An 11,559-nucleotide genomic window follows, 5' to 3' on the forward strand; every position below is an offset into this window, starting at 1 on the left:
CGAACACCATTGTTCCCTGCAGTGTCGCGCAGCTGCCTGCGCAGCTATCCGAGGGGCCTCCCCGCGCCTGCTCACAGCCCGGGCAGATCAAACATTCCACCTGCAGTGGAGCCTGGGTCTCGGCTTTGCAGTCCCTGAGGAGCCGTCAGTGAGCTCCAGCCAGCTCTCACCACCTGGGGCCCTGTTGGGTCCCCAGTGCCAGCCCTAAACCTGCCGCAGCCCGCCCCAGCCACCCCAGGAGACGGCACAGTGGCCTGAGCCTCCACACAATAAGGTTACTGCTGACTCCCAGAAGCATGGGGCCTATTAAAGGATCAAGGAAAAATCAACAGACCACATCACTCCCAACAAAAAAATCAGAGAAACGAGGCACTTTAACAGACCTAACGTCACTCATAGAAGAAACAGATATAGATCAGCCACAAAAGGAAATCTTCAGAACTCTGCTTGCAGTAATACAGGAGCTAAGAGAAGCAAACCAAAATAAGGATGCAATGATAGAAGGGATGAAATGCACAATAGAGGGGATGAAGTCCACAATAGAGGGGATGAATACTATCCACCAAAAGGAACTGCAGAAACTAACAGAGGAGGTAGCAGAGGCCACACAAAAGGTCACAGAAGCTATATCTAGGCTTGAGGAGGCTGAGAACCGTATCAGTGAACTCGAGGATGCTCAAACCAAACGAAGCAAGCGAGAAAAACAATCAGATAGGAAAATTAAAGAAACAGAAGACAGCCTGAGATCAATGACAGATGCTATGAAGAGGAATAATATTCGAATAATCGGTCTACCGGAACACAACATAACACACAAATCGACCGCCAAGATAGCAAAGGAATTCCTGGAAGAAAATTTCCCCAACCTAACAAAGGAGAATCCAACTCTCATACAGGAAGCAGAGAGGACGCCGGCTAAGCTAAACACCAAGAAGAACACGCCAAGACATATAATTGTAAAATTATCCAACTTAGAGGAAAAAGAGAAAATTCTACGGGCATCAAGAGAAAGGAAGACAGTCACATACAAAGGAGCGCAGGTAAGAATATGCTCAGACTTATCATCAGAAACCATGAAGAGGAGGAGAGAATGGAGCAACATCTTCCAAAAACTGAAAGATAAAAATGCCTTCCCCAGAATCCTATACCCTGCCAAGTTATCCATTAAGATAGAGGGTAAGATAAGGATCTTCCAGGACAAAGAAGAACTCAAAAAATATACTGCAAGTCACCCGACCCTGCAGAACATACTGGCTGACTCACTATGGCCAGAAGATCAAGCTCCAACTAGAACCACCAGGAGATCACCATATAGCCCATCTCCATCTAGAAGCCAACATGCCAGCAACACGTACCAGGACAACACTGTCTCAGATGGAAAAGAGGACAGGATAGAAACCCTCCACTCAAACGCAGTACACTGATATGAAGGAAGATAGGCAAAGACCCAAAACACAAAACAGAATATGGCAACCATGAAGCCAGAGATTGTAATAATCACTCTGAATACAAATGGGCTCAATTCATATGTTAAAAGAAAGAGGCTGGAGGATTGGATTAGAAAACATAACCCATCAATCTGCTGCCTGCAAGAGACACACCTTAAGCAAGCAGACAAGCATATGCTGAGAATAAAGGGCTGGCAGAAAGTTTACCAAGCAAATGGTAACTCCAAGAAGGCAGGAGTGGCTAACTTAATCTCCGACAAAATGGATCTCAAAATCCAAAACATAAAAAGAGACAAAGAGGGACATTACATAATGCTCAAAGGCTCAGTAAACCAGGAAGCAATAAGCATACTGAATATTTACGCACCTAATAATGGTTCGGCAAATTTCGTCAAACAAGCTATTAAAAAAATGACAGAAGAAATCACGGAAACAACAATAATAGTGGGGGACATCAACACTCCACTATCAGAGAAAGACAGGTCACAGGGAAAGAAGCTCAGCAAAGAGGCCAGAGAGCTAAACAATGTAATTAGGCAACAGGGCCTGATAGACATCTATAGAGCCTTTCATCCAAAAGCAAAAGGTTTCACATTCTTCTCCAATCCACACGGATCTTTCTCAAGAATAGATCACATGCTGGGACACAAGGCCAGCCTGAGTAAATTCAAACACATAGATATTATCCAGACGTCTTTCTCAGACCACCATGCCATAAAGCTGGAGATTAATAGGAGGGCACCCAGAAAAGCAAGGGCCACCAATTGGAGAATAAACAACGATCTCCTGCGACATGAATGGGTTAAGGTCCAGATCAGAGAGGATATCAGGAAATTTCTAGAAACTAATGAGAACGAGCATACAACATATCAAAACTTATGGGACACTACAAAGGCAGTTATCAGAGGTAGCTTGATATCACTGAATGCATACATGAAAAAAGAAGAAAGGCGTATGACAGATATGTTAACACAAAACCTCCAACAACTAGAACAGAGTCAACAGAACTACCCCTCCAATAGCAAGAGAAAAGAAATAATAAAAATCAGGGCGGAGTTAAACCAGTGGGAGGACAAAAGAACAATGCAAAGGATTAACACAACTAGAAGCCGGTTTTATGAACGAATTAATAAAATTGACACTCCCCTGGCAAAGCTTACCAAAGATAGAAAGGAGCAATCATCAATAGCCAGGATGAGGGATGAATCGGGGGCAATAACAACAGACCCCAATGAGATAAAAAGGATAATCACAAAGTACTATGAAGGTTTGTATTCTAATGAATTCAGAAACCTGGAAGACATGGATAAATATTTAGAAAAACAATCTATCCCTAGATTATCTGAGACAGAGATCAAGAACCTCAACAAACCCATAGCGAAGGAAGAAATAGAGAGTGTCATCAAAAACCTACCAAGGAAAAAGGCCCCAGGGCCAGATGGCTACACAGCAGAATTTTACCAAACATTCAGGGAAGAGCTGACACCGATCCTCCACAAAGTATTCCAGAACATAGAAAAGAACGGCAAGCTCCCAAACTCATTTTACGAAGCCAGCATTACTTTGATACCCAAACAGGGAAAAGACCCCACAGGTGTAGAGAATTATAGACCAATATCTCTAATGAACATAGATGCAAAAATCCTTAACAAAATATTGACCAATAGAATACAAAGGAACATCAAACATATCATTCACCACGACCAAGTAGGATTCATCCCAGCGATGCAGGGATGGTTTAACATCCGAAAATCCATCAATATCATACACCACATCGAGAAGAAAAAGGATAAAAACCATATGATAATATCCATAGATGCGGAAAAAGCATTTGACAACATCCAGCATCCATTCCTAATCAAAACACTCATGAAGATAGGATTGGAAGGTAAGTTCCTCAAGCTCATACAAGCTATCTATGAAAGACCAACAGCCAACATCATAGTCAATGGAGAAAAGACAAGAACAATACCACTGAAAAAGGGTACAAGACAAGGATGCCCCCTGTCCCCTCTTCTATTCAATATCGTTTTGGAGGTTCTGGCTAACAACATAAGACAGCGGAAGGACATCAAAGGGATCCAGTTGGGAGAGGAGGAGGTGAAACTATCGTTATTTGCAGATGACATGATCCTATACATTGAAGACCCCCAAAACTCCACAGTTGGAATACTTACAGCAATAGAGGAATACGGAAGAGTAGCAGGATACAAGATCAATAAACAGAAGTCGGTAGGGTTTCTATACACATCGGACAGGGCCATGGAAGAGGCGATTAAGAGGGAAGTACCCTTCACAGTAGCCAAGAACAAACTGAAATACCTAGGAATATACTTAACAAAAAATACTAAAGACCTTTATAAGCATAATTATAAAACCCTATTACAGGAAACCAAAAGTGACCTTCACAAATGGATGAAGCTCCCCTGCTCATGGTTAGGTAGGCTGAACATAGTAAAGATGACAGTTCTTCCTAAAGCACTCTACAAGTTCAATGCTATACCAATCCAATTACCATCAACCTTCTTCAAAGAATTGAAAAAACTGACCACCAACTTCATATGGAGAGGGAAGAAACCCAGAATTAGCAGAGAACTCCTCAAGAAGAAGGATACAATTGGAGGACTCGCCCTACCTGATTTTAATGCCTACTACACAGCTACAGTGGTCAAAACAGCATGGTACTGGCACAATGATAGACACCCAGACCAGTGGAAAAGAATAGAAAGCCCAGGAGTAAAATCATCAGCATATAGACAACTGATCTTCGACAAGGGTCCCAAAAACGTCAAGTGGGAAGCAGATGCCCTCTTTAATAAGTGGTGCTGGAAACAATGGATATCCACATGTAGAAAGTTGAAACAAGACGTCTACCTCACCCCATGCACAAGAATACACTCAAGGTGGATCACAGATCTAGAAGTCAAACCCCAAACCATCAGGACCATTAAGGAGGGAATCGGGACTAATCTCAGAGCACTGGCCCAGGGAGCACATAGGCTCACTGCAACAGGGAAGGGGACACACACAGGTGATCTGGAAATCGACAAATGGAATCTAATAAGAATAAAACACCTGTGCACCTCGAAAGACTTTGCCAAGAGGGTGACAAGGCAACCCACAGACTGGGAGAAGATTTTTAGTAATAACACGTCCGACAAAGGGCTCATTATTAAAATCTACAACACCATCATGACCTGCAAAAAGAGGAAAACAGTTAACCCCCTAAGGAAGTGGGCAAAAGAAATGAGAAGAACTTTCACTAGAGAGGAGATCAATATGGCCAATAAATATATGAGAAAGTGCTCGAAGTCCCTTGGATAAGAGAAATGCAAATCAAAACAACCACGAGATACCACCTAACACCCCTGAGGCTAGCCCAGATCAGTAAATCAGAGAGCAACAAGTGTTGGAGGGACTGTGGTGAAGTAGGAACCCTCCTCCACTGCTGGTGGTCATGCAGATTTGTACAGACACTGTGGAAAGCAATCTGGCGATACCTAAAGAAAATGGAAATTGATCTACCTTACGACCCAGCCATCCCTCTACTGGGCATATACCCGGTTGAAGCAGCAAATAAAACACGACCAGTCATATGCGCTCCAATGTTTATTGCGGCACAATTCACAATAGCAAAGACTTGGAAACAGCCTAAGTTTCCTTCGATAGACGAGTGGATTAGCAAACTTTGGCACATACACACAATGGAGTATTATGCAGCACTGAAAAGCACCGATGAGCACATGAAACACGTTATTTCATGGGAAGAGCTGGAAGGAATTATGTTAAGCGAGGTAAGCCAGACCCAAAGGGACAGGTACAACATGAGTCCCCTGAGGTAAGTACAATCAGCATGACAGAAATGGGGCATTAATCCACCCAAGAGGAGGGTATGGTTTATATCTCCACAGGGAAAGTGGGACCAGACTTCAAACCAGTGTCGCAAGGTGTGAATGCAATATCCCGGCGTGGAGGAGGGAACCGGTGGAGAGGTCTGGGAGGCTGGCCCCAGCACCATAAATTAAGTGGATTCCTGCCCCTCCCCCGAAAAGAATTTGTTCCAAAGGACGACATTGACTCTGCAGCTCTGGGAGATGGACATATTTGATCAGATCACACGGGAGCAGATGAAGGGGCAGGAGGAGAGAGTGGAGCACAGCCTGGCCCACCAGGCCGTGATAATGATGTTCCTGAGTAGAGCAGCCAGTCCACAGAGAGAACAACATGGCTGGCCCTACTATGAGACATGATGCCCCTCAGTGACTAAGGGCGATACAGGGGACAGCACCAGAGACACAGTGTGGGAATTGCACCTGACCTGATCCCACCACACCGAGGCAAATCACTGGGGGAGTGCAGCGGAACAGCAAGGGAATGGAGTGGCAAGGTCCCCAGGGAATGCTGAAAGTGGACTTTGGGGCCAGGGCGTGGTGCCCCAACAGACTGGACTGGAAAACGCTCCTAAGGGCCAGCAAATGATCCCTGAACTAACTACAAGCTTTTCTCTTGTGAACTGTTTTGTTCTGTTCTTTTTCAGTGGTTTGTTTTGGTTGTTTTGTTGTCTGGTTGTATACTGTTGCTTTGTGTTCCTCTGTCTAGTTTTCGTGCATGTTAGTGACTCCACAGGTCTGTCTGAATAGGACAGGCTGGATGAACTATCTGGAGGAAAAACAACGGGACTGACAGTTCCGGGGGGACTTGGGGTGGGGGGGTAGGGGGGGTAAGGAAGTGGTGTTAACAAACCCAGGGACAAGGGAAAAACATGGGACCCCAAATGGTAGAGAAGGGGGAGTGGCAGGCCTGGTGGGAAATGATCAAGGGTAAGGTTGCTTAGAGAAGAGGTATACTCTAGCCCAAGTGGCGATGAAGCATGGTAGTGGGGCAGGAGGAAGGTCAAGGGAGATGGAGGAAAGAGCTAGGAGTCAAAGGGCATTCATGGAGGTCTAGACAAAGACATGTACATGCAAATATATATAGGAGGATGGAGAAATAGATCTATGTGTCTATATTTATAGGTCAAGTATTAAGGTGGCGGAAGGACCTTGGGCCTCTACTCAAACACTCCCTCAATGCATGAATACCTTCTTTTATTAAATTGGAACTCTATGATGCTCACTCTCCCGACACAACGGCTGGAGCCAAAGTGGGTGAACAAGTAAATGTGGTGAAGAAAGCTGATGGTGCCCGGCTATCAAAAGAGATAGTGACTGGGGTCTTAAAGGCTTGAAGATAAACAAGCGGCCATCTAGCTCAGAAGCAACAAAGTCCACATGGAAGAACACACCAGCCTGTGTGATCGAGTGGTCCCAAAGGGATCAGTTACCAGGCATCAAAGAACAAAAAATCATATCATTGACTGCACACCTCCATGATAGGATCGCTGAAGACAAATGGGTGCACAAGCAAATGTGGTGAAGAAAGCTGATGGTGCCCGGCTATCAAAAGAGATAGTGTCTGGGGTCTTAAAGGCTTGAAGGTGAACAAGCGGCCACCTAGCTCAGAAGCAAATAAGCCCACATGGAAGAAGCACACCGGCCAGTGCGATCACGAGGTGCCCAAGGGACCAGATATAAGGCATCATGCAAAAAAAAAAAAAGATATGTGTGTGTATGTATGTGTATACATGTGTATATGTATATATGTATGTGTGTGTATATATATATATATATCATATTAAATAAAGGGGGAAGTGCAGAGTGGAGACCCAAGGCCCAAGTGTCGGCCAATGGAGATCCCCCCATAGAGGGGTTTAGGAGAGGAGATGGGTTAATTAGGGTGTGAGGTAGTATCGATGAAGAACACAGCTTTCCCCCAGATCCTGGATGCTTCCTCCCCCCAACTACCATGATCCGAATTCTACCTTGCAGGGCTGGATAGGACAGAGGCTGTACACTGGTACATATGAGGGTTGGAGGTACAGGGAATCCAGGGTGGATGATACCTTCAGGACCAAGGGTGTGAGGGACGATGCTGGGAGAGTGGAGGGTGAGTGGGTTGGAAAGGGGGAACTGATTACAAGGATCCACATGTGACCTCTTCCCTGGGAGAGGGACAGCAGAGAAGGGGGGAAGGGAGACTCCGGATAGGGCAAGATATGACAAAATAACGAGGTATAAATTACCAAGGGCATATGAGGGAGGGGGGGAAAGGGGAGGGAGGGGGAAAAAAAAGAGGACCTGATGCAAGGGGCTTAAGTGGAGAGCAAATGCCTTGAGAATGATTGGGGCAGGGAATGTATGGATGTGCTTTATACAATTGATGTATGTATATGTATGGATTGTGGTAAGAGTTGTTTGAGTCCCTAATAAAATGTAAAAGAAGAAAAGAGAAAAAATGATTAGGGCAAAGACTGTACAGATGTGCTTTATACAATTGATGTATGTATATGTATGAACTGTGAAAAGAATTGTATCAGCCCCAATAAATTGTTAAAATAAAAAAAAATAAAAATAAAAACAAAACAAAAAAAAACAAATGTGCTTTATATAATTGCTGTATGTATGGACTGTGATAAGAGTTGTATCAGCCCCGAATAAAATGATTTAGAAACAAAAAAAATAGAAAAGTGCTAACATAGAGTAACAGTTACTATGTAGAGAAAGAATCATTCAAACTCGTTTCCCTCTGGTTCAAAATCTTAAAACTCAGCATATGATCTTCTGAATACAGTAAGAATATTTAATTATTTTAATGAAAATGTATTTCTGATTCAGGAGATGGATGCCTTTCCTAATATATGCCAGATGAATTCTTTTTTTTAAGTGTAATAAAAGTAGCTCTCTCAAGAAGTTTTTTTTCATGTAACAATAAAATTGCTTCTATAGGAAGTAAAGGCATGCTTGAAGCTAGAGCCCAAGTACAATCCCCCATGTCACTTTCAGAAGAAAACTAACCTTTAACACGTTTGCCTACAGCGATCATAAAACCTTACCAGACACATCTCTTGGCCGAGTGGTGCATGTGTGCCAGAATGCACATATGCATACTTACATTTAACTCAGGTTTTCATATTTCTCTTAGTTTATTAAAATTATTTACCTTAAAAAGTAATCCTAATAGAATTTTTCTACATTAAACACTTTATATGCAAGTTATTTCCTAAATTGTTTGGGGAAAAAACAAGACAAAAATGAGAAAAGAACATTCTTGACTAAGCCTACACTATTAGTAATAATCAATCAGTACTATAGTTATACAGGGCGAATAACAGAAGCGCTAAACTTGACATGAAATTGTATCCTTTCCTCTTTCTTGGAAAGAGATTGCATATGAGAGGGCTTTAAAAAAATCTGTAGGAATCTTCCAGTATCTTTTAATTCTATTTTTCCAAGAACTTTTTGAACTCCTCTCCTCTTTGTCCTCAAATTGTGGAAGGATTTGGAAACTATCATTTCTATAGAAGTAATGATAGACCAGAAAAAAATGAGAAACGTTGAGAGACATGAAGATGACCAAACAGAAATTTGCAAACTTTCTAGAGAGCTATGTACAATACCCAAAACAACCAGCATTGTTGCCCCTCAAACTTATGTATTTAAATTTTTTTTTTTTACAAAATACCCTTCTCACCTTCAAAGTACTCTCTATGATACTTAATGCATTTGTCAAACTGCAATGCCATTCTTGGAAACATTTTCAAACTCATCTGTTTGGATGGCTGGCAGCACCTCCTTTGCTTTTTCTTCACCTCTTCTAGTCCCCAAATCTGTTCTTTTATGTCCCTCTTCATCCTCAAAAACAAAAAATGCTGCAAGAAGTGGGGTCAGGTGAGTAAGGTGTATGGGGCAAGAGAGGCACACTGTTTTTGCCAAAAACTGGCCCGCTGAGAGGGCTGCAAGACCAGGTATGTTGTCGTGGTGGCAAAGCCAGTCCCCCGTCTGCCACAATCAGGCATTTTTTGTCGCACCCTATTACACAATCTTTTCAGAACCTCTAAACAGAAAGCTTGATTAACAGTCTGACCTGGTGGAACCAAATGCACCACTACATGCTGACATTTTCTTTGTTTGGGAAGTAGATGGATGTCCAGAATGAGGTTTATTGTAAGTCAAAAGTTCATGTTTTTTGACATGAGAAAACCACTCATTTTCAAACTTGAGTTTTTCCCATAGTGCTGTCCTTGTAAGCTGTGTTCAACATCACAACAGTTTTTGCAGCATCTTTCTCGAAGAGGAAATAAATCTCACAGTTGTCTGCTGTTCTCTTAAATTAGCCATCACAGAAAAAATGCTGAGCAAAACTGCTTTTACAAAAAAAATTCTCTGTGACCAGAAAGAACAGTCCCAGGTGATGCCACCGGGTGCACTAACTCTGAGTGAGTTGCTGATGCTTACCTAGTGTGAACATGTGCCCTACTAAAGTTCTACCAGTGGAGCTTTTTTCCAATTTTTTTATAACCCCTCATAGATAGCATGCTATATCGATCATTACATTTTAAAAAACTGTATGAAAGGGCTTCAATATTTCATGGACATAATTCCATATTTCCATGAACTTTTTTGAAGTCTCCTTGTATACAAAATCAACAATATTTCTTAATGAATCCATTCCTCTTAAAATTTTATTAAGTCGTACCTTGGAAATAAGAAACATGCGTGAGTAATATATTAATGAATTTGGAAATTCTATAATGGTAGCCCTTGTGCCCTGAGAAATAAAGGAAAGTGAGAGATGGCTGCTGCCTCAGTGTAACACACTTTTTCCTCTACTGCATGTAATCAGCGGATTCTCGTCTTTCCTAGACATTTTTTCCTTTTAATTTTGGTCATTTAAGCTTTGTGTAAGCAAATGCTTGCTGAAACCCTACTTAGATTGTGTTAGTCACGTTCAAGAACCAGTTTTTATTCTTTTATTTCCCAGTCTTTATTCTTGAAGAAGTCAATGTCTGCTGGAAGGAGAGGAACGTGTCAAGAATGGGGTGGGAGGAAGAAAACAGTCTACTATACTAAATGCCGGAGGAGAAGTATAACCTGTGTAAATGGCAAAGAGGTGGGACAACCTGACTCTGTTTCTTCCAAGAACCACTACCTCTATATCAGTACTCCTTCCTACGTCCTGATAAAGAATGCGGACTCATGCCAGTTACTTACAAAGGAAAGGATGGAAGACAGCAAAGGTAAAGAGGAGGATGAAAGGGGGCTAAAAAGTCATGTGGGGGCAAGAATAATGCAGGTAGAAAGAACCAAGGACAATTAAACTGGAAAGGCTGTAAATTGCTTTAAAGTGCTTATGTGTGCCTAAACATGTGTATGTGTACGGAAACGGGTCAAGTTTAAACAGACACATGGTTAGACTTCCCTGGGGTAGTAGAACTCAAGAATTAGCAGGGGTGGAATAGAGAGACAAATGAGTGTGTGTTTTCAGATTTCCTGGATTCTATACAGGGGTACCAATTTCCCTTCACATAAGTAGGGCCATTGATGTCAGTAAGGAACAAAGGCTCTATTAATGCCTATTAAGTGATTTAGATATCCTGGTATGGACTTCTTCTGTTCAAACTGTTTCTTTATGAAACTTGTAATAAATAAGATCTTATATCTCATTTTATATCTTAGATAGTCTAGAATCATCTATGCTAATAGTTCTATAAAGTGTAGAAAAGCTCTCAAGAATACTGAAGATGTTCTCATGAATGTTTGCCAGCCTCTGTCCAGAGTCAACACAGCTGAAAAAAAACAGGTGAACAGGAATGGTGTTTGAGTTTCCTTTAAAAGTAGAAATATCTATATATGCAAAGAAGTTTCTCTGTTATATTGCTTAAATAACTGCCTGAAACAAAACATTATGGTATCTATTTCAAAAAGCCCTTATTGTATTGATTTACACCTCTTCACAATTTCATATTATGGGACATTGAAAGGATTGACAACCAAGATTGCATGCTACCTCAAAGTACGTAAATTACGATCTTCAATTAGAGACACTTAAATGTACAAGCATGTTAGTTCTTTAACGAACCATCGGCACAATAGTTTACTTTGATCGCAGATTCAAGATTGCATTTGATGCCGTCACTACAGTCACAGTTTTCCTCTCACTGCTTTCAGATTGGGAAAGTCATGAATGGTATTAAAGAACAGGCTAGTGGGAGTCCTATCGTAAAGTATTCCTG

This window comes from Tenrec ecaudatus, unplaced genomic scaffold (genome assembly GCF_050624435.1).
Source record: "Tenrec ecaudatus isolate mTenEca1 unplaced genomic scaffold, mTenEca1.hap1 Scaffold_123, whole genome shotgun sequence".
Taxonomy (NCBI): domain Eukaryota; kingdom Metazoa; phylum Chordata; class Mammalia; order Afrosoricida; family Tenrecidae; genus Tenrec; species Tenrec ecaudatus.